At 38.7% G+C, this 27,450-nt stretch overlaps 2 long non-coding RNA genes across 5 annotated transcripts in view; one reads left to right on the forward strand and one right to left on the reverse strand.

Moving 5' to 3' along the window:
* Window positions 1-27,450, forward strand: part of LOC309608005 — a 702,496-nt gene that overhangs the window by 160,647 nt on the left and 514,399 nt on the right. The gene's annotated exons all lie outside the window — the stretch shown is intronic.
* The window catches only part of LOC309608003, a 90,947-nt gene that overhangs the window by 9,062 nt on the left and 54,435 nt on the right, over window positions 1-27,450 (reverse strand). For 2 of the 4 annotated variants that reach the window (XR_014232607.1, XR_014232608.1), the window contains exon 3: window positions 20,415-20,565. The exons of the other annotated variants lie outside the window; for them this stretch is intronic. This is a non-coding gene — a long non-coding RNA (uncharacterized lncRNA). The remainder of the gene's footprint in view (window positions 1-20,414; window positions 20,566-27,450) is intronic. 4 annotated transcript variants of the gene reach the window in all.

Here is a 27,450-nt window from a genome sequence, read left to right on the forward strand (position 1 = left end):
ATAGGGACCTGATTAAATAAATTATAGATATGTAGATGGATAGACAGCTAGCTATAGTATATAATATAATGTGTGTATGATTCAATATGTGTAAAAACACAAAGAAGAAAATGATGGGGTGGCTTTGGGGGAATACTGGGCGGCTGGGGGTACTGACTTATTTTTCCCTGACTCTCTCTTTGTACTTTTCAGGTTCTGTACCACATGCGTGCACTCTCATATACAAAACACCATAGGACATGGTTTATGTTAAATAAATGTCTCCATTTGACCATAAAAATGTCTATCCTGCTTAAAATATTTCTGGGAGCTCTCAAAATCCCAAATGATAATAGTCTGCAACCTAAAATACCTGGAGAAATTTACATACAAATACGTATCATGAGTGTTACACTAAGAATGTTTCTGGACTTTCTGATAAAGACAGGCCCACAGCAAGAAAAAAAATGAACTTTTGGAAAGAGCAATTCACACAACACATCCTTATCTATGTCACTAAACAGGATGGAATCTCACAGATCCAGTCTCTTGTCAAGTTTTTAAGAAATCATATTATGACTCTCTCACATGAAAAAAAAAGTCATATTTTCCACTTCCATGTTTTAATGAAAAATGGTCGTAAAGCCAAGGCCTATACCTGAAAACAAATTCCACCCAAAAAACTAGCACAACAAATCAGAAGAAACACACAAACACTGAACTCAGGGCCCTCCTGAAAACCAACATTGAATAAACTCGATATATTCGATTTCCTTGTCTTTTTCTTGATTTCTTGGAGCAATACGAATTTGTGGAGGAGTCATAGATTTGCTGCAGACAGATAAGCCACAGGACAGAAGGCAGCTCTAGTTATAGGACAAGTTTCCACTATGTAACTGGTGAAGCTGGCCCGTGCTGACTCACCCATTGACGCGGCCCGCACATCCCCGGAGCAGAACTTTGTCCCCCTCTGGTACCATCAGCACTCAGGAGAGGGAGTGACACACCCCCAGCACCCCCACTGCCAATAGCTCCACCTTAAAAAGACTTCACTGAACAGCCATGGTAAACAGAATTCCTGGGATTCTATTCATTTTTACTGACTTATTTTCAAGTCTGGGTAAAAAAAAATTGTAACTTGTACAGACAAGGTTGTGGTGGTAGGGGGCGGATCAGATCCCTTCCCCAAAGTGCATCACTGCAGTTGGGATAACACCATTCCCTGAGCAGTTCCTTGGTTGTGCTCAAGGGTACTTTTAAGTTTGGACTCGGGAAGCAAGTGTTTGCAGGCAAACTCAGAATTTTCCTACTCTACTTTTATGTTCTTGTTATGTGTATGTTCATCTTTCCTGGTGTTTCAGAAACAAAGCATCCCCACTGCATCATCAAATAAAGACAGTGAGACCTACACCACAGCCCCTCCCACGTGGCAGTTCCTGCTCATCTTCTTAGAACATTCTCGTCTTCCTCCAGTTACCTCCAGCCCCACCAAGATCAGTCTGAGATGTGTTAAAGTAGCATCCTTTCCATCCATTTTTCAGAGCTCAAAGTATAGTTACATGATGCTATTTTCCATGGCCTGATACCATAGAGCAGGGCCACGAGAGTGGTGTGTTCACAGATTTAATCCCAAATCCTTTCAGAGGCCAGAGAAGTCAATGAATCCTGAATGGCATGTCTGGCTCTCAGCCAGGACCTATGATAAACACTAATTCTTTTTTTTTTTTTTTTAAACATCTTTATTGAAGTATAATTGCCTTACAATGGTGTGTTAGCTTCTGCTTTATAACAAAGTGAATCAGTTATACATATACAGTATGTTCCCATTTCTCTTCCTTCTTGCATCTCCCTCCCTCCCACCCACCCTATCCCACCCCTCTAGGTGGTCACAAAGCACGAGCTGATCTCCCTGTGCTATGCGGCTGCTTCCCACTAGTTATCTATTTTACATTTGGTAGTGTATATATGTCCATGACACTCTCTTACCCTGTCACATCTCACCCCACCCCCTCCCCATATCCTCAAGTCCATTCTCTAGTAGGTCTGTGTCTTTATTCCCGTCTTGCCACTAGGTTCTTCATGGCCTTTTTTTTTTTTTTCCCCCTTAGATTCCGTATATATGTGTTAGCATACTGTATTTGTTTTTCTCTTTCTGACTTACTTCACTCTGTATGACAGACTCTAACTCCATCCACCTCATTACAAATACCTCCATTTCATTTCTTTTTATGGCTGAGTAATATTCCATTGTATATATGTGCCACATCTTCTTTATCCATTCATCTGTCGATGGACATTTAGGTTGCTTCCATGTCCTGGCTATTGTAAATAGAGCTGCAATGAACATTTTGGTACATGACTCTTTTTGACCTATGGTTTTCTCAGGGTATATGCCCAGTATTGGGATTGCTGGGTCGTATGGTAGTTCTATTTGTAGTTTTTTAAGGAACCTCCATACTGTTCTCCATAGTGGCTGTATCAATTTACATTCCCACCAACAGTGCAAGAGTGTTCCCTTTCCTCCACACCCTCTCCAGCATTTATTGTTTCTAGATTTTTTGATGATGGCCATTCTGACCGGTGTGAGATGATATCTCATTGTAGTCTTGATTTGCATTTCTCTAATGATTAATGATGTTGAGCATTCTTTCATGTGTCTTTAGGCCATCTGTATATCTTCTTTGGAGAAATGTCTATTTAGGTCTTCTGCCCATTTTTGGATTGGGTTGTTCGTTTTTTTGTTATTGAGCTGCATGAGCTGCTTGTAAATCTTGGAGATTAATCCTTTGTCAGTTGCTTCATTTGCAAATATTTTCTCCCATTCTGAGGGTTGTCTTTTGGTCTTGTTTATGGTTTCCTTTGCTGTGCAAAAGCTTTTAAGTTTCATTAGGTCCCATTTGTTTATTTGTGTTCTTATTTCCATTTCTCTGGGAGCTGGGTCAAAAAGAATCTTGCTGTGATGTATGTCATAGAGTGTTCTGCCTATGTTTTCCTCTAAGAGTTTGATAGTGTCTGGTCTTACACTTAGGTCTTTAATCCATTTTGAGTTTATTTTTGTGCATGGTGTCAGGGAGTGTTCTAATTTCATACTTTTACATGTATCTGTCCAATTTTCCCAGCACCACTTATTGAAGAGGCTGTCTTTTCTCCACTGTATATGCTTGCCTCCTTTATCAAAGATAAGGTGACCATATGTGTGTGGGTTTATCTCTGGGCTTTCTATCCTGTTCCATTGATCTATATTTCTTAAACATTAATTCTTAATAGCTTTAGGTGAATGTGCTGTAATGGTTTTATTTGATTATATTTCTATGTAAATATATAGCAATACAGAATTTCTATGTGAAGAGAGGAGAGGGAAGGAAACAGAAAATTGACAGTAACAAGGGAGGAGGTTGCCTAGAAGCAAACAGCTAAAGATTAAAAAGGCTCTTCTAAAGGCATTCCTCTGCGATTCTGACTGTTTCAATGATGAAATCAACATCCTATTGAACATTTTCACCCTCACGTTCTCTCCCTGGGCTGTACTGCACAGCCAGCCGCTCTGAACACCAGGGACCAAAGACGGGAGACCCGGATCTTGCACATCCCTCCCGGAAACAACAGCACGAAGAAGAGGTCTAGTTGGATCGCAAAAGCAGCGCTGCTTCCAAGGACTCCCACAAACAGTTCCAGGATTTGGAAGTTGGGCTGTACCTGGACTTTTAGTTTCCTGCACGGATGTAGGTACACGTGGTGAATCACAATAATCCCCAAGCTATAAAACTGAAGTTGTAGCTTTTTTGAGACTGCACTCTGCACAAATTTGTTTCCAAGGCAATTGGAATTGTATACCTTATTAAAAAAAAAAAAAAAAAAAAAAGGAACATTGTAGTAGAATCTTATTGATGGAGATTTCATCTTGGGTACAAACTTTGAGATCCTCAAAAGTGATGTGGGATACTTACCAATAAGAGATCAGAATAAGCCTGTTGGATAAAATTAGAATATCATTGTAAGATCTGAGTATGCTCTCTGTCTATACCAAAGAATATATAGTGGCGATAAAGCAAAGGATGAGAGAAAAAGATGTGAGACTCTTAATGACAAAGAACTGTGGCTACTGGTGAGATAGTTGGCCGGGTTACAGAAGGCTCTGCCATGAATGTGGCTTCTGTGAATTAAAAACAGACACAGTTGCTTTCACCAACACTTAAGTGTTTGCAAAGAATGCAATGAAAACTAATTGTGCCAGGTCCAACCATAGCCCCATAAATTCTGACCATATACCCAATGGCCTGCATGCAAGCAAAGATAACATAAGACCATGCACAGAGAATACAGGGCCCATGTCAGAATCCAGCTGCACAAGCCCATCATCAATTCAAAATCAACTTGTTTTTCTGTGATTATAAATTCTTCAGAAATCTTCAACACTCTGGATTTAATTTAAACCGTGGTCTCTGGGGGATGTGGGTTAATAAAACTGGGTTTTCTTACCTTATAAGTATATCATTATAGGAAATGTGGCATCTGCTTTTCTGGGTTATGAAACCCGGTTTGTGCCAGATTTGACACCAAAATATTCTAAGAGTAATCAAAACAGTAAATGTCAATTACTTTACCTTTCACCTTCCCAAAGGACGAGTTTGACTTTCCAAATGAGATTTACCTGCTCTTACTATTTCACAAAAGGCCATTTCCACTCTGAAATTTTTCTGAACAGAGGAGCAAAAGAGAAGCATCTGTAGAGCAAGATGAGCCTTACTGTCCCCCAAACACACTCACCAGGCTTCTCACTTTCCCATCCCTGAGAAATTTTCATTGATCTGTCATTGAGTGCTCCCTGTGGTCCCATGAAAGCACAGAAAATGTGACCATACGTTCCAGCCATGCCCTTGGTCAGGGAGCTGCTGACACTTTCACTGTCCAGCCCTCAAGATTCTTTAGTACATTTTATGTCTTAGAGACATAAGTTATTTTAGAGTGATTGACTGAAGTGGGGCTTCTGGAATTAGAACAGGTGTGATTTGCCTACACATCTGTCTGGTCATAAAATATTGGCAAGTAAGTGGGATCTCCAGGTTCACAGCTGCTTTCCAAAAGCTCCATGCAGCAGTTAATCCCCTTCTAAGACAACAAGAGTGGGGAATGAAATATTCTCTCATCGGAGACAACAAAAATTAAAATTATCCATGTTGTGCTTCCCATTTATCCTATATTTCTGACTTTTTGATAAAATTAAGTCATCTAAATTCATTGATTCAGAGTTATTCCTTTCTTTTAAAAGGCCCATTTTGTTTTCTTATGGAACCATAGGCAGAGATGCAAATATCTAACAAAATAATTTCAACCACACATAACTATTCCCGTTTGCTTTCATCATGCCCTTAGAATAAACCTCTGAGGAATAAGTACAATATTTCTTCCTAAGAGGAAAGAGTATCCCAAGAGAACACACATGCACACACTTGCACCAGTTAGGCCGCTCCACGGATATTTGTTTCTCTTCTTCTTTTATAAAGATATATTTAATAAGTATTGACCGATTTTGAGATGAAGGTTTTTAGGACTACTTTACTAATGTTTTCAGACAGCCAGGCCTTTACATTTTCGTAGCATTATATTAACACATGTTCAGAGAAAATAAATTTTAGCTTCTGTAATTCCCCTTATACACAAATATTTTCTCAGGTCAGGAAACAAACTACCAGAGGAAAAATCATCCTGATTTTCACAACATGATATGAGTTCTCCTTAGTTTCTCTCTCCACAAGGCCGGTATTTCCATTGAGATAGGTTGCTTATGGCAAGACTTCATATTCATTAGAAAATTGTGTCTTGGAGGTTATTTTCATCTGTTTGGCACCTGCAAGGGAACTCGATACAAAAGCCACTGGATTTTAAGTAGCTTAAGGCCAAGAGAAATACGTAGCCATCACCAGATTCATCAGGTTATTCTTTCCCTAGACCCGCTGTAAATGTGCATTCCCCAACTGTCAGCCAACTCCCTAGTGGCCGTCAAGACCCTAATTGGAATTACCAGATGTTTCACATAGTAATTCCCTCACAGTTTTGAAAAGTATATAAAGTACTGAGCACAATGCCAAATGTAAGGGAAGCCTAGCAGATGGTGTGGGCCAACACCCGGGCAGAATTTGTGGAAGAAAGGCCCTCCCAGGCCTCTCCCAAGAGCAGCCTGACTCTGCTGCCCAAGAGAAGCAGAGGAGGCCACCAAAGGTTCGCAGGTAAGAAGGCAGAAATATGAAAGCTGGTAGAAGCTGATCTGCTCAAATGCCCAGCTCTGGCCTCAGAGAGTATAAGAACCAAGAACCAGGTCAGTTATTAAGAATCTCTCCTTGGGCAATTCCCAGATGTCCTATCAGAATTCTGCCAGAACTGCATTAAATTCACTGTCTGTGCTGTCACAATCCCTGCCCATCTTTTAATAAACAACTCATTCATCATAGGAATAGGAGTCTTTCTGCCTATTCCTGGCTTTGTTAACCTTCGCTTACCTACACCACTCATTTTAGCCATTTATACATTATCGTCCATTCTAAGATACATGCTTAAGTGTATGAGTTCTATTTCTAATTATATTGGCTCTTTCTAGACAAGAGGGCCTCCTCTTTACATTTTCCCCTGAGCACCAAGCAAAGCAGGTACGTGACAAATACTTACAGAAGGATGAACAAACACACCAACGTGCAGTGTGATTTTACAAGGAGTAAAGGGCTGGGAAGTGGTCAGGACAGGAGCCCAAGCTGAGCAGGTCCATGTGCTTCCTGTTGAATCTAGGGTTCCTGTTGAACCCTAGATTGCTAAATGCTTGTGTGAACTCCAAATTCTTAAATACATTATAAAAGCCAGTCAAATGTAAAATTACTTCTCAGAAAAAAAAAATGTGAGGATAAAAGTGTCATTGAGGCACCAGTTTCAATGTAACATGTTTGGAAAAAACTAACTTTGGCTTATTAATATATATGGGTGATATTTCCTGATATTATATATAGGAGGGAAATATATATTAAAATTGCATGTGACCAAAATAAAAATCCTGGAAGGACAGCAGATACAGAGATCTTTTTGTTAAATTCCTTTTCATGTCAAAAATTGTCTAATGTTTATGGGCAACAATTTCTAGTCAAGTCATCATGATATGCAAATATGAAAATAGAAAATCCAATGATATCTGTAAAATATAAACTATTTTAAACTCTGCAGTCATTTGAGAATTATCTAGTTGACAAGCTAGAGCTTAATAAAAAATAACTATATGTTTACTATGTACAAGGCCCTGTGCCATGAGCATTCTCATTTAGTCTTCTCAATAAATCTGTGAATTAGATACCATTATTATTCCCATGTTACACCTGAGGAAACTGAAGCCAGAGGCTAAGAAACTTGCCCACAGTCGCCCAGCCAGTAGGGGGCAGAGCACGATCCGGACCTAGCAGCACAGCACACTTCAGGAACAAGCCCTGTGTCAATTTCCTTGTCCAGGCAGGTGGGACTAATAATGACCCATGATGGTCCAGGGTTGGAAGATGAATCCTGGCTTAACTCAAGGGAACAGAAAAGATTCTGTACATTTCAAAATATTAAATCTCGGCTAGAATCCGTTTTAACACTCTTGCTTTATTGTTAATTTCAACATCATTATCACCTTATTCAATAGATCTAATGGACTTCCAACCACCTCACCAGTTTATGAAGAATTGGTTTAAGAAGTAGAAAGCATCCCTACTGATATTTTCATTCCTGCTGAAATGTGAGAGGAAAATAGCAGATATAAAAAGAAGAAAAAGAAAATCCTTGAAAGCTCTGTTCTGTCTGATAAAGGGTAATACAATGAGCTTCCTCAAACCAACAGCCTGGAAAGAAAATTTCAAGGATTCAAAGGACTATATTTGATTTTCAGTTGCCGTATAAAGTTCACAGAAGTGGAATCTTATACACATTAGTGTGTGACCTTAGGGGAGTTAATTTATTTGTGGATCTATGTCTTCATCTGTCAAGTAAAGAGACAGATATTTTCTACTAATGTCATTTATTCCTTAATGTACTTAGATACTTATTCCTTACATTTGCCTTAATTTATAAAGAATTTGAAATAATTGCATGATCTATAAATATTCCTGTATATCTAAATGATGATTTAATGGCCTAATGGGGAACTTGTGTTGTATTTTATTCCTCTACTTTTTATTTTGAAAAATTGCAAAGCTATGAGAAACTGAAAGAATAGCTCAGTGAACACCATATATCCTCCGTCTAGACCCACCAGTTGTTACCACCTTCCCATGTGTGCTCTATCCAGCTGCCTCCTCATCTCTCTCACACTCTTATAGACACCTCACATCTCATGACAGCTCACCACTAATTATGTTCCAAACATCTCTCCAGAACCAGAACATTCTCTTACATAAACACACCATTATCATACCCTAGACATTTAACATTGGTACAGTATTGTTTAATATATAGTTCATATTCAAATTTCTCTGATTGTCTATAAAGATGCCCTTTCTAGCTGTGTTTTTTTAAATCCAAGACCCAATCAAGGATTATACATTTCATTTAGCAGTCATGTCTCTTTAATCCCCTTTAACTTAGACATTGTCCTGCTTTTTCATTTGTTTTTCATGACTGAAAATTTTTGAAAAGTCCGCGTCAATATTAAAACCGAGCAGGACCCTGAGGGACCTCCCCTGGGACAGACTACCTCGCCTCTTTTTTGTTAAAAAAAAAAAGCTTTAGCCCCCTAGGCCTTCCCTGAGTTCCAAAGAACAGATTTAATCAGAGAAGTGAAAAAAGGCAGAAACAAAGAAAAACAGTCAAACAGGACAAAATAATAATAGTTTAGCCATAAAACAAAGTCAAGGAACTTTAGTTCCTCCTCAAGGACTATAGATAATATTCTAAGCCATATCCTTGAGTTGTTTTACAGATACTAAAACCCCCACTGGGTTGAGGAAGTTAACTGCTGACCACAAGCATGTAGACCACAGACTGGTTGGAACCAGAAGGTTGATGATTGAGACTCCTGAAACATCACCTGTTACCTCACTATCAACCAATCAGAGAATAGGGTTTTGTTTGTTTGTTTTCTTTTAATTTTATTGAAGTATAGTTGATTTATAAGACTGTATTAGTTTCAGGTGTATAGCACAGTGATTCAATGATACATATATATATATTCTTTTTTTAATTCACTTCCATTATGGGTTATTACAAAATATTGAATATAGTTCCCTGTGCTATACAGTAGGTCTTTGTTGTTTATCTGTTTTATAGGTAGTAGTGTATACATGTTAATCTCCACCTACTAATTTATCCCTCCCCTGCCTTTCCCCGTTGGCAGCCACAAGTCTGTTCTCTATGTCCGTGATTACGTTTCTGTTTCATAGATAGGTTCATTTGTGTAATATTTTAGATTCCACATATAAGTGATATAATATGGTATTTTTCTTCCTCTTTCTGACTTACTTCACTTAGTATGGTAATCTCCAGGTCCATCTATTATGCCGCAAATGTCATTATTTCATTGTTTTATGGCTGAGTAATATTCCATTGTATAAATATACCACATCTTCTTTATCTACTCATCTGTCGATGGACATTTAGGTTGCTTCCCTGTCTTGGCTATTGTAAGTAGTGCTGCTATGAACACTGGGGTTTTTGAATTATAGTTTTCTCTAGATATATGCCCAGGAGTGGAATTGCAGAGAATTATACATGAGCTGATCACACTCTATGACCCTTTCATTCACACTGTCTTTAAAAACCCTTCCCTGAAAGCCATCAGAGAATGTGGGATTTTGGGACATAAGCTGCCCATTCCCCTTACTTGGTCCTTCAATGAATGCCACACTTTTCTTCACCACAACCCTGTTTCTACAGGTTGAATTTATTGTGCATGGGGGAAGCGGGCCCAAGTCTGGGTCAGTGACAATAGTCTTAGGAAATGTCCCCAGAAGCTGAATTTGTCTGATTGTTTCCCTGACTTTATTTTTTGATATTCAATATGATATAATCTATTACTATCCCTTTTTTTGTTTTTCAATGTTTGTATTATCTCAAATTCAGCCCGTTAAACAGTTGTTCTGTGTTCTTCTGACATGTCCCCATCACTCTTTCAGTTCTTCCTTGCTTTCTGGCACAAGATGTTCCAGACGTATCTCATGCTGTCTCAGTGCAAATCTGGAATCACCCAGTACTCCAAAGAGACCTGGTTCTGTTTAGTGGGAGTGATACTGAGAAACTAACCTCTCAGTGCCTTCCACTTGCCACTGCATCTTGACCCTTTCTTAGAGCTAGGAAAGAGGACCTATTAAAATCATAAGTTCACTAAAACAGATGACACATTTGGAGTTTATTATCAAGCATGGTTTGAATATGGACTCTATGTTCTCCTTTTCAAAGATTATGCAATCGTTCTGACACCATTTATTTAAAAGTCAATCTTTTCCACAATAATTTAATATGCTTTATTATATACCTACTTTCTACGGTTACTTGCGTCCAATTTCTGTACGTACTTGGGTCTGTTTCCGAACTTTCTATTATTTTCCAATGGTCTAGCTATTCATGTGGCAGTATAATATTCTTTCTTAAAATGTTATTTTATCATGATAAAAACACTTAACATGATATCTACCCTCTTAACAAATTTTTAAGTGTACAGTACAGTATTGTTGACTATAGGTACAATGTTGTCAAGCAGATCTCCAGGATTTATCTTGCTTAACTAGAACTTTATGCCTGTTGATTAGTAACTCCAGTTTGCCCTCCCCCAGCCCCTGGGAACCACCATGCCACTCTTTGATTCTATGAATTTGCCTATTTTGGATACCTCATATATGTAGAATCATGCAGTATTTGTCCTTCTGTGACTGCTTATTTCACTTAGCATAATGGCCTCAAGGTTCATCCATATTGTTGCATCCTGCAAAATTTCCTTCTTTTTTAAGGCTGAATAGTATTCCATTTTATGTATATACTACATTTTCTTTATCCATTCATCTGTCTAGGACATGTAGGATGTTTACACATCTCAGATATTATGAATAGTGCTACAATGAATATGAGTACTAATACCTCTTCAAGAACTTGATTTCAATTCTTTTAGATAAACACCCAAAAGTAGAATTGCTGGATCATATGATAGTACTATTTTTAATTTTTTGAGGAACCTCCATACTGTTTTCCATACTGGCTGCATAATTTTATATTCCCACCAACAATATGCAAGAGTTCCAATTTCCCCACATCCTTGCCAACACTTTTTGTCTTTTGGTTTTTTAATAATAACCATCTGTGGATATTTCTTACCTTCTTGCAAGTTAAACAATGCCTTCAAAAGGATGTTTGTCATATTTTACCCTGCAAATGGTTTTTCATGATATATATTTTCATTTTGCTGGATGTTCAAACCCTGCCTTGTATACATTACCCCATACTGTGAATGTACCATAATATGGTTAACCATTTTCCTGCTGAAGCACATTTAGATTGTTTTTAATGTTTCAGTATTAACAGAAAAGTCTCAGTGAACATTCCTGTGAACTTATTATTGTGCCTACATGAAAATATTTCTATTGTATAAATTTCTAGAAGTACACTTACCATTTCCAAGGGCATGTGATTTTTAGTTTGCTCACCAAAAAAATTGCATAAACTTACATTTCCACAAATATTAGGTGGCAGTAACCAGATTTCCATAGCCTTAACAATACTAAATCTTATCAGTCTTTGTCAGGCATTTATATTTCTTCTTTCTCTTCTGAATTGGCTATTGCCTGCTTTTCTATTGCATTATATGTGTTTTGTTTTCTTATTACTTTGAAAAGATGGTTTTATCGTCCAGATATTAATTCTTTTCTATATGATTCCAATATTTTTTCCAGGTTATTTGTCCTTCAACTGTATTCATATAAACACCTTTCTCAAATAGAAGTTTTAAATTTATGTCAATTCAAACGTGACATGTTTTCCTTTATTTCTTTTCATTCCTCACAATTATAGAAACGTCACACTGTATCACACATATTAAAAGAAATGTCAATGGTTTTAGAAACCCATCCAGGAATTATTCTTGTGTGATAAGAAGCAAATATTGGGACTTCCCTGGTGGTCCAGTAGTTAAGACTCCACAATTCCATTGCAGGGGGCACAGGTTCAATCCCTGGTCAGGGGATTAAGATCCCACCTGCTGTGCAGCACAGCCAAAAAAATAAAAATAAAAATAGAAGCAAATATTAAAGTTTTTTTAAATCAATGTTAATTTCTCCAACATTATTAATTGTTCATGCTTCCATCATTGACTTGAAATCATATATATATATGTATAATATATGAGTGTGAGTGTCTGTGTGTGATATAAAATTTTTTACTCTACTCCTCTAACCTATTTGCCTTTTCCTAAGCCAATACCATGCTGTTTTGATTAGCATGACTTTATAATATGTTTTGATATCTGGTGGGGTAAAACAACAATCAGAAGAGGAGCCTCCTTTCAAAACTCTCTGGCTATTATTGTACACATCCAGATGAATTTTGAATTCATTATTTTGTCAAGGTGCTCCCAAAAGGGATTTTATTTTCTTATTTTCCAAACACACAAACACTTTCCTTAACCAAATTGGGTGCTTAAAGGATCCTTTATGATTCAATTAGAAGTCCTGAAAATTGAGTTCTAGGGAAGAAATAAAACGTAATAACAATAAAACACCTATCACAATCACTTTTCTTTCAAATGCTTAATAAACATGATCTCATTTCTTCCTTTTAACAACCCTGCTAGGGATGTTTTGTTAAACTCATTTTAACAGTGAAGAAACTGAAGTTTAAGAAGCTTCATCAGCCGAGAGTCTACCTAGCTGGAAAGGGGGTAAAGCAGGGATTATAACTGACTCTCACACTAGATCACTTAACCCCTTTAGTTTTGCTTATTTCTAGAGCAATGCTTCCCAAGGTGCTGGACCAGCAGCAACAGGATCACCTGGAAATGTACTGGAAATGCAAATTCCCTGGCCCCACCCCAGGTCACCAAATTGGAAACTTTGGGGATGGAAGTCCAGCAATCTGAGTTATCAAAGCCATCCAGGTGTTCTGATGCAGGTAAAGTTTGAGAACCACTGGTCTGGAATCTAAAGTCTGAGGAGTCATCAAGAGGGTACAAGAAATATTTTGTGGGAGGGAGAAAACAGAAAGAACAGCGTTCATTGAAATGATCAGGAATACTACAGACATTCCAGTTACTTATTCAATAACTATTGTGTTGGTGACAACAATCACTACATGGCTCAGAGTATAAAAAGTTTAAAAAAGTGCTTAGTAAAGGGGTCCCTTATGCTTTTCAGGTCAGCGAAACTGAGAAACCATTGAACTGGAGCATATAAACATCTAAGACACATCATCCCAGTTCTCTGAGATCCATAATCAAGAAGTGCATTAGTCTCCCTTGGCTGAGACACAAATGCCTGTCCATGTGAATTTTATCCCCTCCAGAAACCAGATCATAAACAGGTGTGAAACCTGAATGAGGAAGGAGTTTGGGAGAACATGGAGAGATAACAGAAAATAAGGGGAGTCTGTCGAGAAAGGCCAGCGTAAGGCAGCGGGTAAGGCAGCGGTGCAGCCGGAAGGCCAGGAGGATTTGGGGGTCGGGGGTAGGGTGAAGGCCGCCCAGATGCACAAGGGGAGGACCAGCCGCAGCACCATCTGGGTGGCGAGCGGAGCCGTATGTCCTGCGCATTCGGGGCCTTCTGTAGCCGCCTCTGTGATTTAAAAGGAAACAACAAATAACTTTTTAATTATTATTTTTGCATTGGATCCATTTGCTATTATTTGCAACAATATAGTTTGGCCAAAGTCTCATTTAGTGAAATGAGCGTATGGAACCAGCTAGATTTGCCCACGCAAAGAGGACTCGGTGGGTTCAGGTGTCCAGCCTCTCTGTAAGAATTACCTATTAATTAATTAAGTGAGTAAAGATAATCAGCCTTTCGGTTGGGTATCCTGACAGGATGAGGGATCAGTTCTTGGGGACGACTGACTGTAAAAGGCACACCCTTGGATCGAATACGTTTAAAATATTCCCCAGGTCTTTTATTCAGTCGTGAGGTGCCTGCTTGGCTTAGAAAAATTCAGCACACAAGATTTTCAAGATTACCCTGCGAACCAGAAGACTGTCACTGTAGCATATCTTCACCACCCTCCTGGAATTTAAAGCAGCATTTTCAAGGTTTATTATTTGTATTGGTTTTAATAGGATTCTTTTATGAACCAGTTTAATGAGGAGTATTCAATTATTGCTTCCTGAAGCCACTGCTGTAATATCAGACTCCATGCTGTGCGGCCTCTTTCAGTAAAAGTGTGCGTGATCTGAATGGAAAATAAAAGAACTATTAAATAGCCATTCCTTTACTGTATCATGCTTTCTGCCTGCCAATTTCAGTGAATGGTGGATATCTGCAAACATTCCATGCTTCTAGCTTGGTAAAGCTGATGTGTTTAAAAAGAAAATGTATTTAAATCTTAAAACCTGTATGATGTGACACATCAGATAAGGATTTTTTCAGACTGAGACCTTCTCTATTTCCTTTGACAAATCAAAAAGGACTGGGTGGAAGATTTCTAAACCCATGGGATGATTAATTAGAGAAGATGCCCCAGGCAAACCTCAAGAATCCAAAACCAAACATGCACACTTAATATATAAACTTCAATCTGGAGTTTTAAATTGGACCAAGCACCTTGGAGCATGTGCCCCAAGGCAAGGCTCAGAGACCACTAAAGAAATGTGACTGATACCCCAAAAGGAAGAAATCCAAATTGTTAATCCACTTTTAATCACCGATCAAAAGAACCTTTGCAAATGCTTGATAAAACAAACCAGCACGCGGCTTGAGCTGAAAGTGTTACTTGCCTTTTATGTATATTTAATTACAGCTATGAAAGCTCGCAAGAGCTCATGTACACAGTAGATAATATTTCATTTTTGGGAATGATGACTGGGAATGTTCAAGACCAGTTTAGGAGGCTCTAGAATCAGGCCGTCACTGACATAATGGTTATAATGACCAGGGCAGGGAGAACACATTTATCCTCCCTGATTACCAACGTGTAATACTCAAACTTTGAGCGTGTGTGTAGATGAAGGAGTATTAACCCTTTGTCACTCAAACATTTGATACTTGATACTAGACAGCATCATGTATGATGTGAAGGGCACCTCACAAGAGAGCTTTATTAACTGCCATGGAGACCTGCATTTAGCATCTCGGTCTCACACAGATTAGCATCATCCTGTGAGACAATGATGTGGAACAGAAGTTATAGGAACAATAACACTTCCTTTTGACGAAGACTGCACAGGAATCATGTCTGCACTAGATGTACTTATGTGAATAAATTATTTTGAGTTCTGAAAAGGTAAAGCAGTATGTATCTGCCAGCATCAAGAAGTAGCTTGTCTCAGGGAACTATATTCAATATCCTGAGATAAACCATAATGGAAAAGAATATTTTTTAAAATGTATATATATGTATTACTGAATCACTTTGCTGTACAGCAGAAATTAACACAACATCGTAAATCAACTATACTTCAATCAAAAAAAGAAGCAGCTTGTGGTGAATGAAGAGAGGGAGTGAGGCAACTTGACACCCCCCCCTCCCCCTTCAGGATCCCCCCCCCACATGCCCCACCCATTCTGTGATTTTAACAGCTGCCATTTTCCCAACCTTAGGCAAAGCCCTTTGCAGATGTAACCTCAAGACAAGTCTCCCAGCTTCCTCACCTCCTTCCAACTAGACCACCACCCTCCTCCTACAAAGAACTTCTGGCTCTGGTATCATATAAATGGTAAATACTACTGGGGTTTTTGCTATTATTATTGTCATTATGATCATTATTGTAATTGTTCCCAGGTGAGTTGAGGAATCTCAGAACTTCCTGTGGCAATTTTCTCCCTCCTACTGAGCTGGAGATTATGCCATGTTTTTATTCATCACCAAAGGGATACACTGGTGTGGGGATATTTTATTAAAATATTTTTCATAACAGCCTGACGATTTGGTTAATATGATTATTCTACTTAATTGAAGTGGGGGAAAAACAGAGGCAAAATATTCCATGTACGTCCCTCAAGTTAACATCGTTAGAATTTACATGCACTGACTTTCTCACTAGTAGTCAAGACAGTTATAAACTAAAAAACACTGCCATCCAAGGAAGTGTTTGTCCTGGGGTAAGGCAAATTAATATAGATAAATTTACCTTATTAGTTCACAGAACACTGCACCTTAGCACTCATTCATCAACTGTTAGACTGTCCTATTGCTGCTGAAAATCAAAACAGGAAAAGAAGTGTCCCATCATCAAGAATGTGGACCAATTTACCCAGTCTTTATTGAGTACATACCAGTAAAAAGGTACCACGCCCAGAGCCTTACAGGATTTTCAAAGGTAAACAAAGCTTGTCCCTAACATTATGTGGACCAATTTAACCAGTCTTTATTGAGTACATACCAGTAAAAAGGTACCACGCCCAGAGCCTTACAAGATTTTCAAAGGTAAACAAAGCTTGTCCCTAACCTTAAAGACCCTGCTAATTGCTCACAGAACCTGTTGACACCTGGTACAAACACCACTTCCGGTACCAGGTTATGGGATCATTATAATCCACTCCTCAGCCTCCGGGACACTGATCTTTGTCAAATTTTAATCCTTGAGCTCAGCTTTTTCTTTCCTCACTTTGTCCAGCAACAACAGGAGCACCCAGCCAATCTCACTCTACTCATTAGTTTGCCAAAAACGTTGAAAAGTGTCATATACACAGTTACCTAGAGCCTTGCTTCTTAGAAGCAGTTGTTGGTTAGGAGGATCTAATGATGATAGTTTTCATATCTCTACTGCTAGATCAAGGCACGTATCATCAGTGATCTCTTTACTACCAGAAAGTCATTAGCGTCTTTAAAACTAATCAGAGCAGAGAGCCAATTTTCAGAACCAATTCAGAAAATTCATCCTTAAAATCCTGTTTCTCTAGAAGCACTCTGAGTACCAAAATTTGTATTAGTCAAGATTCTCCAGAGAAACAGAAACAATAGGAGATAATACATGGTTGGATGGATAGATAGATAGATGGATAGATAGATAGATAGATAGATAGATAGATAGATAGATAGATACAGATATATAGATAGGCAGATAGATAATAAGGAATTGGATCATGTGATTATGGAAACTGACAAGTCCCAAGAACTGCAGTCAGGGAGCTGGAGCCCTGGGAGAGCCAATGGTTTAATTCCAGTCCAAGTCCAAAGCCCTCAGATCCAGGGAACACAATGGTTCCAGTCCAAGTCTGAGTCTGAAGGCAGGAGAGGACCAGTGTCTCAGCTCCAAGACAGTCAGCCATAGTGAACAAATTCTCTCTTACTCCACCTTTGTTCTATTTAGGCCTTCAAGGGATTGGATGAGGCTCACCCACATTGGGGAAAGTCATCTATTACATTACTAAGTCTACCAACACAAATGTTAATCTTATCCAGAAACACTCTTACAAACACACTCAAGATAATGTTTAACCAGGTATCTGGGTACCGGGCCTTGTTGACACATAAAATTAACTACCACAAAACTTTTAGGTTAATCCAAGTTAGCTTAGAGTTTACCAATTCTGTCATCTCTGTGTTTTATTCTCTGAAGATGAGCATAGCAGAAAGTCCCTAAATGTTAATATTACAAAAAAAAAGTTTTAGGTTGAATTAAACTCAGGTCAAGCAATAATTCTAAATGCCAAATATGCAATATGCAGTGTCAGAAGCCAACACTGCCTCTGTGCTGATAAAATTATATAACAGTAATAAATACAGTGGCATTTTCCCTTTAACCTGAAGTTTTATACCATCTTTGTTCAACTAAATATCTAGTCAAATAACACTCTGAAGTAGCATCAGGATGCGCCTCTCCCAGGGAGATTGTGCCGTCCAGTTTTACTGCAAACAGGTCTTTTCTTTACTTTGCCTTCTCTGGCAGCTGATTCTCTTCTTCACCGTTCTAGAGGCTCCTTGAATACCTTACTCAATTTTAATCACCTTTAAATTTCCAGTATCCTAAACAGAGATTGGCATACACTAAATGGAAAATTAAATAGCTTCACAACTCTTATGTATATAAAGTATGTATGTGTATAAATATACACACATATATACACATATATAATTAAAATAGTTTTTACCTGTGACGTGTAACATTTGTCTTAGGCTTTACAAACATGCTTTATATGTAGTTTTAGATTATACACTGCCTTGTAATTGACTTCCCAATCATTTTTAAGGATTTTGTGTCTCTCGCACAAGTTAGTAAGTTCTTCAAATGTCAAGGATCTTCTCTTCTTTTGAATCATGTTTATGAGCTAAAACTGTAACTGCTCAAGAAAAGCTGATGAGTCATACACCTTTATATTCTTGCTTGAATAAATGAAAGAAAAAATGACTGCCAAGCCCTCTGACGTACCTATTGCACCTGGTCTTCTAAAAGGAAGTGGGGAGGGCATCTCATGACTAGCAATAAAGAAGTTGCTCCACATTAAAAAGCTGAAAAATTCATCTGTTCTTTTCCTAATTTTATATTTTAGAACAATGTAAATAACAGTGTTCTTGGAAATGGTATTCTTAAAAATACTGCATCACTCAAATCAACTCTCAGTTATTCAGAAACTCATTAGTCAAGGGTTTTAACCCAAGAATTCAATGTTTATCCAAGTGGTCTTTCACTGAAGGTGATCAAATACAAGGTCCCCAGGAAGATGCCACCCTTCTATCCTTCTTGAAAAAAATTATTTGAAGACAAACAGAGAGAAGAAGTATAATTAACAGCTCAAGAAGAGGAAAGCCAGCATAAAAGAATAGGCAGTGAACATGGAGACCAATTAAAATATGGTATCTAAATAATTGTAAATCTCGTTATAAAACTAGAGGCAAATGTCAAAACGAGAAGGTTTCTTAGTGAAAGAAGTCTTAATAATAATATAGACCTAAACTCCAAGATTTTATTAACAAAAGCTGAGAGGTAATGAGGGAAAAATGGAAATCCTCTTAAAAGTTTTTACCATTAAATCATTTTGACAATTATAGAACATGTTATGATACTTTAGAAAAAAGTTAAAATAATCACATATAAGATGAAAAGCAAGATATATAACTTCCAAAACATTGAAAAAGATTAAAGTAAAGAAATAGTTTATTTATTCACTTATCAGATATCTTTTGAGCATCCACTCTTTGCTGGCACTGCTCTGGTTTGTGGGTTTACAGTAGGACTTTGCAATCAAGAGAACAAGGAGTAGGTAATGTCTCTCAAATTGGGTCTAAAAATGATTTAGAAAAAAATATGCTATTTTTAAGAAGTAGTCATAAAACAAAAGACCTAAAAAGCTAAAGGTTAAAAAGTTAATGAAAAGACCTACCGGATCCTGAGGGAGGAAGCTTCAGCCCTTCATCCCACTGGGCGGTGGGTTCCCTGGACACCCCAGACCTGGCATCTCCCTGGGCATCTCCCTCAGTCACAATGATCTACTCAGCACCTCTCAGGGGTGGGGCACCTTCCCTTGGAAGTGGACCTTTGTTTGTCACAGTGATGGGGGGCTACCCTTGACATCCAGTGAGTGGAGCTAACACAGTAAACAAACTTCCTGCATTCCACACGACTTTAGAATATTCCACCAGGCATCACGTAAGTAAATCCATCTTTTTCAAATTTATTATTATCCAAGCCTAATTATATTTTATCTATGAAAACAAATTATTTTTGAAGGATTTTCATATAAACAACCTCTGTCAATCGAAGGAAGTCATATTTTGTTTTGTTCAGAATTTTACCAAAAGTTGTTTACCGTGTGGGAGTATCATGCTGTCAGTGGCAGCTCAGCTACCAGAATGTGAGTTACCATCCAACACTCCTGAATCAGTCTGCATGTGTAACTGGCACATTCATGGAGGTTGGATGTTTGGGTACAAACATCTGACCACTTTATTTTACCTTCTAGGATACTTATAAGTTCACACCTTAAAATTCTTATTAACTTACAATATATATGTATTTCCTTTTGTTTCTCTTTTGTATCCCAGTTAGAAACATTATATTTTTTTAATTATATACATAAGTAAATTATATACATATAAGTAATGTGGTTATTAGAAGGGAGGTTGGGAAAAGTGGTCTTCAGCTGGCTGACCTTGGTGGGGAGGCTGCACAGTGATGCCCCGGCAGCAGGCTCGGCCTCAACCTACAAACCAGGTAACACGATGCCAGATAACCCATGATGCTTTTGCTGTGATTAGGGATTTTCTTTTCAAATTTGCTTAATCTAGAATTGATGTTAATATCTCCTTCCCATTTTGCATATACAAGAATTGACTCTTAGAAATATTAAGTAACTTACCACTCAGCACACAGCCAGTAAGTAGGAACATTTGAATTTTCATCTTCCCGACCCCTGTGGAGATGATGGGAGAAGACGTGGCAGAGGAGCCCTGGTGCCCTGCCAGGCATCAACAGTGACTGATGGTGTAGTCTTGAGAAGGTCAGTTCTCCTACAATTATAATAAGTGAATGTTCTCTACAAGGGTTTCAAGACAAAGTTACAGACAACAATGGAAATTTGGAGGGTGTAAGTAGCATGTCCTTTGAGATTATCAAGTTGGCCACAGAAGCAAATTTCTAAGTGATGGGCCACTGGCAATGGAAGCCAAAGAATTTGTTGAACCACAGAAATTTTTTTTGTAATTGGATGAATATCTTGGTAAATTTTATTTTTTGGTTGCCAGTAATAGAAACCCACTTAATCCAGTGAACAAAAAGGGCAAAGTGTTATGAGGACCTTGAGGAGTGTCATGGATCAAAGGTCTGCTGTTGGCCTCACAAAGGACTGAGACCAGGAGGAGGAAACCATCAGAGACCAAGACAAGTGCTCTCCTGGCCTCACTTTCACACTCCCCATCCGTGTGGTCTCAGCTTTTTACCTCTCAGGTTGTTGGCTTAACTTTTCTCTTTCTCTGAAAATCAGTATGACTCAGAATAGCCACCCCACAATGGAAGCTTCTGTTAAGGAATTCGTGTCACCTCAAGCAAGACAATTGAAGAATTGTCTTCAATTTTGGAGCCTCATTTCTGGCGCCTGATTCCAAATTCCCAAAGAAAGACAAAACTGACCCGGCTCAGTTGGAGGTTTAGCCCTAGTCCAATCTGCTGTGGCCAAAGGGGAAGAGTTGTGTGCAAACACTGTTGGGGGGCGGCCACAGTGAAGCTCTCGGGGGAGAAGGCAGTGAACTGGGCAGATGCCCTAAAATGCCTCTCTTAGGGTGGAGTTTGTATTTAAAGACTATAAGGTCAGAGAATAAGTCAAGCTTATGTTCATTTTAATGAAGAAATTAATGAAACAGAATTTTTTTCAAAACTCAGGAATTATAACTTGCCCTCAGTTCCCTTTTCTTTAAAAAAAAAAAAGGCCACATTACACAGTGGTTAAGAATCTGCCTACCAGTGCAGGGGACACAAGTTCGAGCCCTGGTGCAGGAAGATTCCACATGCTGCGGAGCAACTAAGCCCGTGCGCCACAACTACTGAGCCTGCGCTCTAGAGCCCGCGAGCCACAACTGCTGAAGCCCACACGCCTAGAGCCCATGCTCCATAACAAAGAGAAGGCACTGTAATGAGAAGCCCGTGCACCACAACGAAGGGTAGCCCCCGCTCGTCGCAACTAGAGAAAGCCCGCGCCCAGCAATGAAGGCCCATCGCAGCCAAAAATAAATAAATAAATAAATAAATACACTTATTTAAAAAAAAAAAAAGCCACATTATAATCTGCAACCCCAGAGCTAAGAAGGCTATAGAGGAAAGTGTGGGGTCCATATTGATTTTTTTTTTCCACAAGTGAAAAAAATCTTATTTATTTATTTATTTAAAATTTTTTAAAGTGTAGGGTCCATATTGATTTTTAACATCCGCACAATTTCTCCTTCATTTAAGGAAAGCTGACATATAATTAAAGGAAAATCCCCAAGACCATTTCCAGAAAGCTCAGGATAAATCAAAAAAGGAAAAATAATTCTGCATCTCTTTTTCTACTCTTTGACTTCTTTTTTTAACTAGTAATCAGCTGAGTTCAGCTAACAAATATTTTGCAGTATTGTGTCTAGAAATAACAATAGAGAGGAGCTTTCCAAAACAAGAGATGTCTCAGGCTCTGAAAGGTATTTCCTACAGAATTTATCAGTGTCTGATTAGTATGTTAGACTGTTACCTTGACACTGACTCTGGGATGTTGTGCCAAATTGGAAGACCATCAGGTCCCCTGTCCACAGATGTTAGCTGAGGATAATCAGATGATGGCTGGGAATTGAAATGTGGTCCATAGCATGGGGGAAGACTCCGCCCTCAGTATCCACAGGTGATTTCACTCCCTCAAAGGGTCGGTAGGGTTTCTGAAATGAGATACAACTACCAACTTTTGCCTACATTTGTGAAAGCTGGGGAAACACTTTAGTAGCTAAACCGATATGTCCTCTGTGGAGGTGGGACCAGAAAATTGTGTGGAATAACATGGCACTTTACGTTAGCCTCAGTCCTCTGCACAATCATTATATTAAACAAGTAAGATGCCTCAGGTGCAACAGAAAGCAACTTTATTCTTTTCCCCCAGTGCCCATTTAAGCCTGCTCTAAGGGGCTGATTATTTTCTTTTCCTGCCCCTATAAACACATAAACACTTGAGAAATTCCAAGGACTTTTCTCTTTACTAGTTTATAAATTCATATATATGAATAATATAATATAATGTGATAGAATATAATACAGTATAATATAATATGTATGTATATACCCTAATAAGAATAAACTTACAACTTCATTTAGAGTTAAAGTTTTTCTCCTCCTCTGCCTCCAACGCTTGTCGGCAGTTTGTCCTACTTCAGGCTGGCAGCTGTGGTGGGAAGTTGTGTCACCATCTTCTCTTGCTCCACCTGTCACTTCTCCTCCCAGCCACCCCCTCCACCTCCTCCAGTTCGTGGTACTGTAAGTTTGGTGCTGTCTGGGCTGGGCATATTTTGAGGGCCGGGCTTTTCTCTCATAGCACACTTTGTAGATTCTCTGAAGCCCTTTGCACCCCACCATCCCTGGAGATCTCTCTTGAAATTCCCTTGGCACGGTTGAAGCTGACCACTCCCCACTTTCCCCTCAGCCTCTATGTAATCAAGGGGACACCTCAACGTTCTGCACTTGTGACTATCTTGGGTAATATCCAAGACACCCCTCTTACGTCTCCTCCATGCTGACTGCATCCAGCCCACAGGAATCACTCCTGCATCCTTAGCCAGATGGACTCTGGAAGAGCGAGTGCAGTGGGCTGGTCAGTTACACTCCCAATTTCTGAGAAGTGTCCTGCCACTTCATTCCCCCTCTCCTCTCCACAGTCACAGCCAGATGGCCCAGAAGACACTTGTCAGGACCAAGCAGACATCAACTGTAAGGGAAGCATGCCCAGCCCTCCTCGGGTCCCACTGAACAGAGATCATCCTCGATGACTGCCTCCTGCCCCACTTCGCCAGGGAAAGGGAGACCGAACACACGAGAGTCCTTCCCAAAAAATCATCCTCAAGACTCCAGCTCAACCTTTCCACACCCTGGGTGAGGGAGAGGAGCCAACAGCTGCCTGACGGGATTTTGAAGACCTCCTCGGAAGTCTGTCACAGTGGTTGAATATCTCACTCTCAGAAGGGGGAATGCTTGAGGCTGCAGCTGAAAGTGAAATTGAGATTATTTCATTTCAAACTGTATTGCCTGCAGGAACACAGACAACATGTATCATCTCTCTTCCATGGGAAATGGGCCTTTGAAAGGACCCTCAAGGCTCTTTTGAGTTTTCAGGTACTTTGCATCCCTTATGATATTTTAAATTCCTCTAGGAAGGATGGGTACTAGATGAGGCTCCCAAAGAAGTAACTTGTTCAAAGTTCCAGAAAGTTCTTCTGACACAAATCCAGCGCCCAACCATCAGCTGAGAAAATTCTGAAGCAGAATTGCCTGGTCAAATGGAATTCAAAGCCCAGTTATTGAAGAAGACACTGCCACCCTATCTACCAAACTATGGAGGGTCGCTGAGAAAACAACCACCTCCCTGATCTACTGAGTCCTATTGGGATGTTTAGGTATGTGTATTTTGGAAAAAGCTTTCCGGGTGATACTGTTTCTGATATATACCCCTTCTCCTACTTCCCTCTAACTTCTATCCTCTCTTCCTTCCCTTCCCCACAGCCTTCCCAAGAAACACCACCCTAGTAAGTCTGAGAAAAATGGTGCCAGTGAATTAAGACAGTTAACAAAACACTCGTTGAGATAAAACAGTGTTTGCAACTCAGAAGCAACTACTTCTTTGGACACAGCCCACAGTCACCTGCTAATCTCTCAGCCTTGCCCATTGATTAGGGTGGAAGATGTCTAGAGAATGGAGAACAAAAAAAAAGAAGGTCAGAGTCCATGCTATGGCTATTTGTCACGATATACTTAACTACTAAGCATTTTTTTTAACCTTTTTTTTTAAAAAATAAATTTATTTATTTTTGGCTGCATTGGTTCTTCGTTGCCGCGCCCGGGCTTTCTATAGTTGCAGCGAGCAGGGGCTACTCTTTGTTGTGGTGTGTGGGCTTCTCACTGCGGTGGCTTCTCTTGTTGCGGAGCACGGGCTCTAGGCAAGCAGGCTTCAGTAGTTGTGGCACACGGGCTCCATAGCTGTGGCTCATGTGCTCTAGAGTGCAGGTTCAGTAGTTGTGGCACATGGGCTTAGTTACTCCACAACATGTGGGATCTTCCCAGACCAGGGCTTGAACCCATGTCACCTGCATTGGCAGGAGGATTCTTAACCACTGCGCCACCAGGGAAGTCCCTGAACTTTCTTATTGAAATATAGTTGATTTACAATGCTATATTAGTTTTCAAGTGTACAACATAGTGATTCAATATTTTTATAGATTATACTCCATTCAAAGTTATTACAAAATGTTGGCTATATTCCTTGTGCTCTACATTACAGTCTTCCATCATATTTATTTTATACTTAGTAGCTTGTACCTCTTAATCCCCTGTCCCTATCCTGCACCTCCACCCATCCCTCTCCCCAGTGGTACCACTAGTTTCTTCTCTGTATCTGTGAAACTGTTTCTATTGTCTTATATTCATTCATTTGTTGTATTTTGTAGATATTATATACAAGTGAAAACATACAGTATCAGTATTTGTCTTTCTCTGTCTGACTCATTTCACTAAGCATGATATTCTTCAGGTCCATACATGATTTTGCAAATGGCAAAATTTCATTTTGGGGGGGCTAATCGTCTATATATATATATGTATATATATATATGTATATATATATATATATATATATATATATATATATATATATATATACATATATATATATATATCTTCTTTATCCATTTATCTGTTGATGGACACTTAGGTTGCTTCCATATCTTGGCTACTGTGAATAACGCTGCAATGAACACTGAGGTACACATATTTTTTGGAATCAGTGTTTTCATTTTCTTTGAATAGATACCCAGGAGTAGTATTGCTGGATCATATAGTAGTCCTATTTTTCACTTTTTTTGGAAACCTCCATACTGTTTTCCATAGTAGCTGAGCCAGTTTACATTCCCATCAACAGTGTAGGAAGGTTCGATTTTCTCCACATCCTCCCCAATATTTGGATTTGCATTTCCCTGATGATTAGTGATGTTGAGCATCTTTTCATGTGTCTGTTGTTCATTTGTATGTCTTATTTAGAAAAATGTCTATTCAGGTCTTCTGCCCATTTTTTAATTGGGTTGTTTCATTTTTTTGATATAGAGTTGTATGAGTTGTTATACGTTTTAGATATTAACCCCTTATCAGACGTATCATTTGCAAATATTTTTCTCCCATTCAGTAGGTTGTGTTTTTGTTTTGTTTTGTTTTGTCGATGGTTTCCTTCACTGTGCAAAAATTTTTAAGTTTAATTAGGTCCTATTTGTTTATTGTTGCTTTTATTTCTCTTGCTTGAGGAGACAGATCCGAAAAATATTGCTAAGACTTATGTCAAAGAGTGTACTGTTTATGTTTTTTTCTAGGCGTTTTATGGTTTCCAGTCTTTAGTCCATTTTTAGTTTATTTTTGTATATGATATGAGAAAATGTTCTAATTTCATTCTTTTACATGCAGCTGTCCAGTTTTCCCAGCACCACTTATTGAAGAGACTATTTTTCCCCCACTGTATATTCCTTTGTCATAGATTAATTGACCATATGTGCATGGGTTTATTTCTGCACTCTCTACCTTGTTCCATTGATCTATGTGACAACGAAGCACTTCTTAAAAGTATTACATAAACTAAATCAAAGATAAAGAGGTAGCCACCTGTGACCTTTCTCATCTTTATATTTAATTTCCTTTTTTTTTTCTTTCAATTTTTCCTGTCAAGTTGCAGCATTAAAAAAGATTGAAGAAAGCAATTCTAGGAAATAATTTCAGTGTAAACAATTTTATTTGACTTAAGAATTATTTAACATAAATCTTAACTCAGTCAGAATATTCAGAAAATGTGGTCATTTAAAGCAGAAGACCCAGAGAAAGAATAAGAAAGGGTAATTTTTAAACTTGGTGTTTGTGCAGTAGAGAGTATATCAAGTTGTGGAAGGAGAAAGGTAAAAAGGAATCATGTCTGTGATTATGCATTAAATATAGAAGATATGTGAGAATTTAGTACCTGGAAATGGGATGCTGCCCTAACAAAAATGTAAAATATATGCATTAGCTTTGGGATTGGACAACAGGCAGAAGCTCAAAGGGCCTGGGGAGACACTTGGTGGGGATTTGAAGGAGGTGAGGAAGGTACTATTATGTAGTGGTGGAAAGTCTGGCAAGGCTGACCCCTGTGGTTATATGGAAAATAGAAAGGACACCTAAAGAAATCAGAGATCTGCTGGGAAGATTGCTAGGCAGAATGTGGAAGCTGCCAACTTGCTTCCAGATTCCTTTGTCAACATACTAGAGAAGATAGATGAACTTTTAAAAGAATTATTAAGTTTTCAAACAAAATTTAGAGAAAATATGAGGAATCCAGGACTTGCTTGGTTTGAAAATAAAAATTGTTTCATATCCGCAGTCTCTCCCAGCAAAATATTCTCAAGAAAATAGATTCAAGGCAAAGATCAAACCCAGGGTGTCATCAGTAAAGCATGACTTCAGGGTAAAGATTTCAAGGTATGGCTGCGTGACCTCTTGTTAAGACCTCATAAATATTTAAGAGTGTACCTAGGAGAACTTCTAAGAATCTTAAGGGTTTGCTACATAGACCTTCTCAGTCTAAAAAGCAACAGGGAATCTTATGGGCCTATCCCCTAGTGGCCTCACAGGAAGCTAGAGATAGAGAAGGGCCCAAGAAA

Source organism: Balaenoptera borealis (assembly GCF_965194805.1).
Source record: "Balaenoptera borealis genome assembly, chromosome: 12".
Classification (NCBI taxonomy): Eukaryota; Metazoa; Chordata; class Mammalia; order Artiodactyla; family Balaenopteridae; genus Balaenoptera; species Balaenoptera borealis.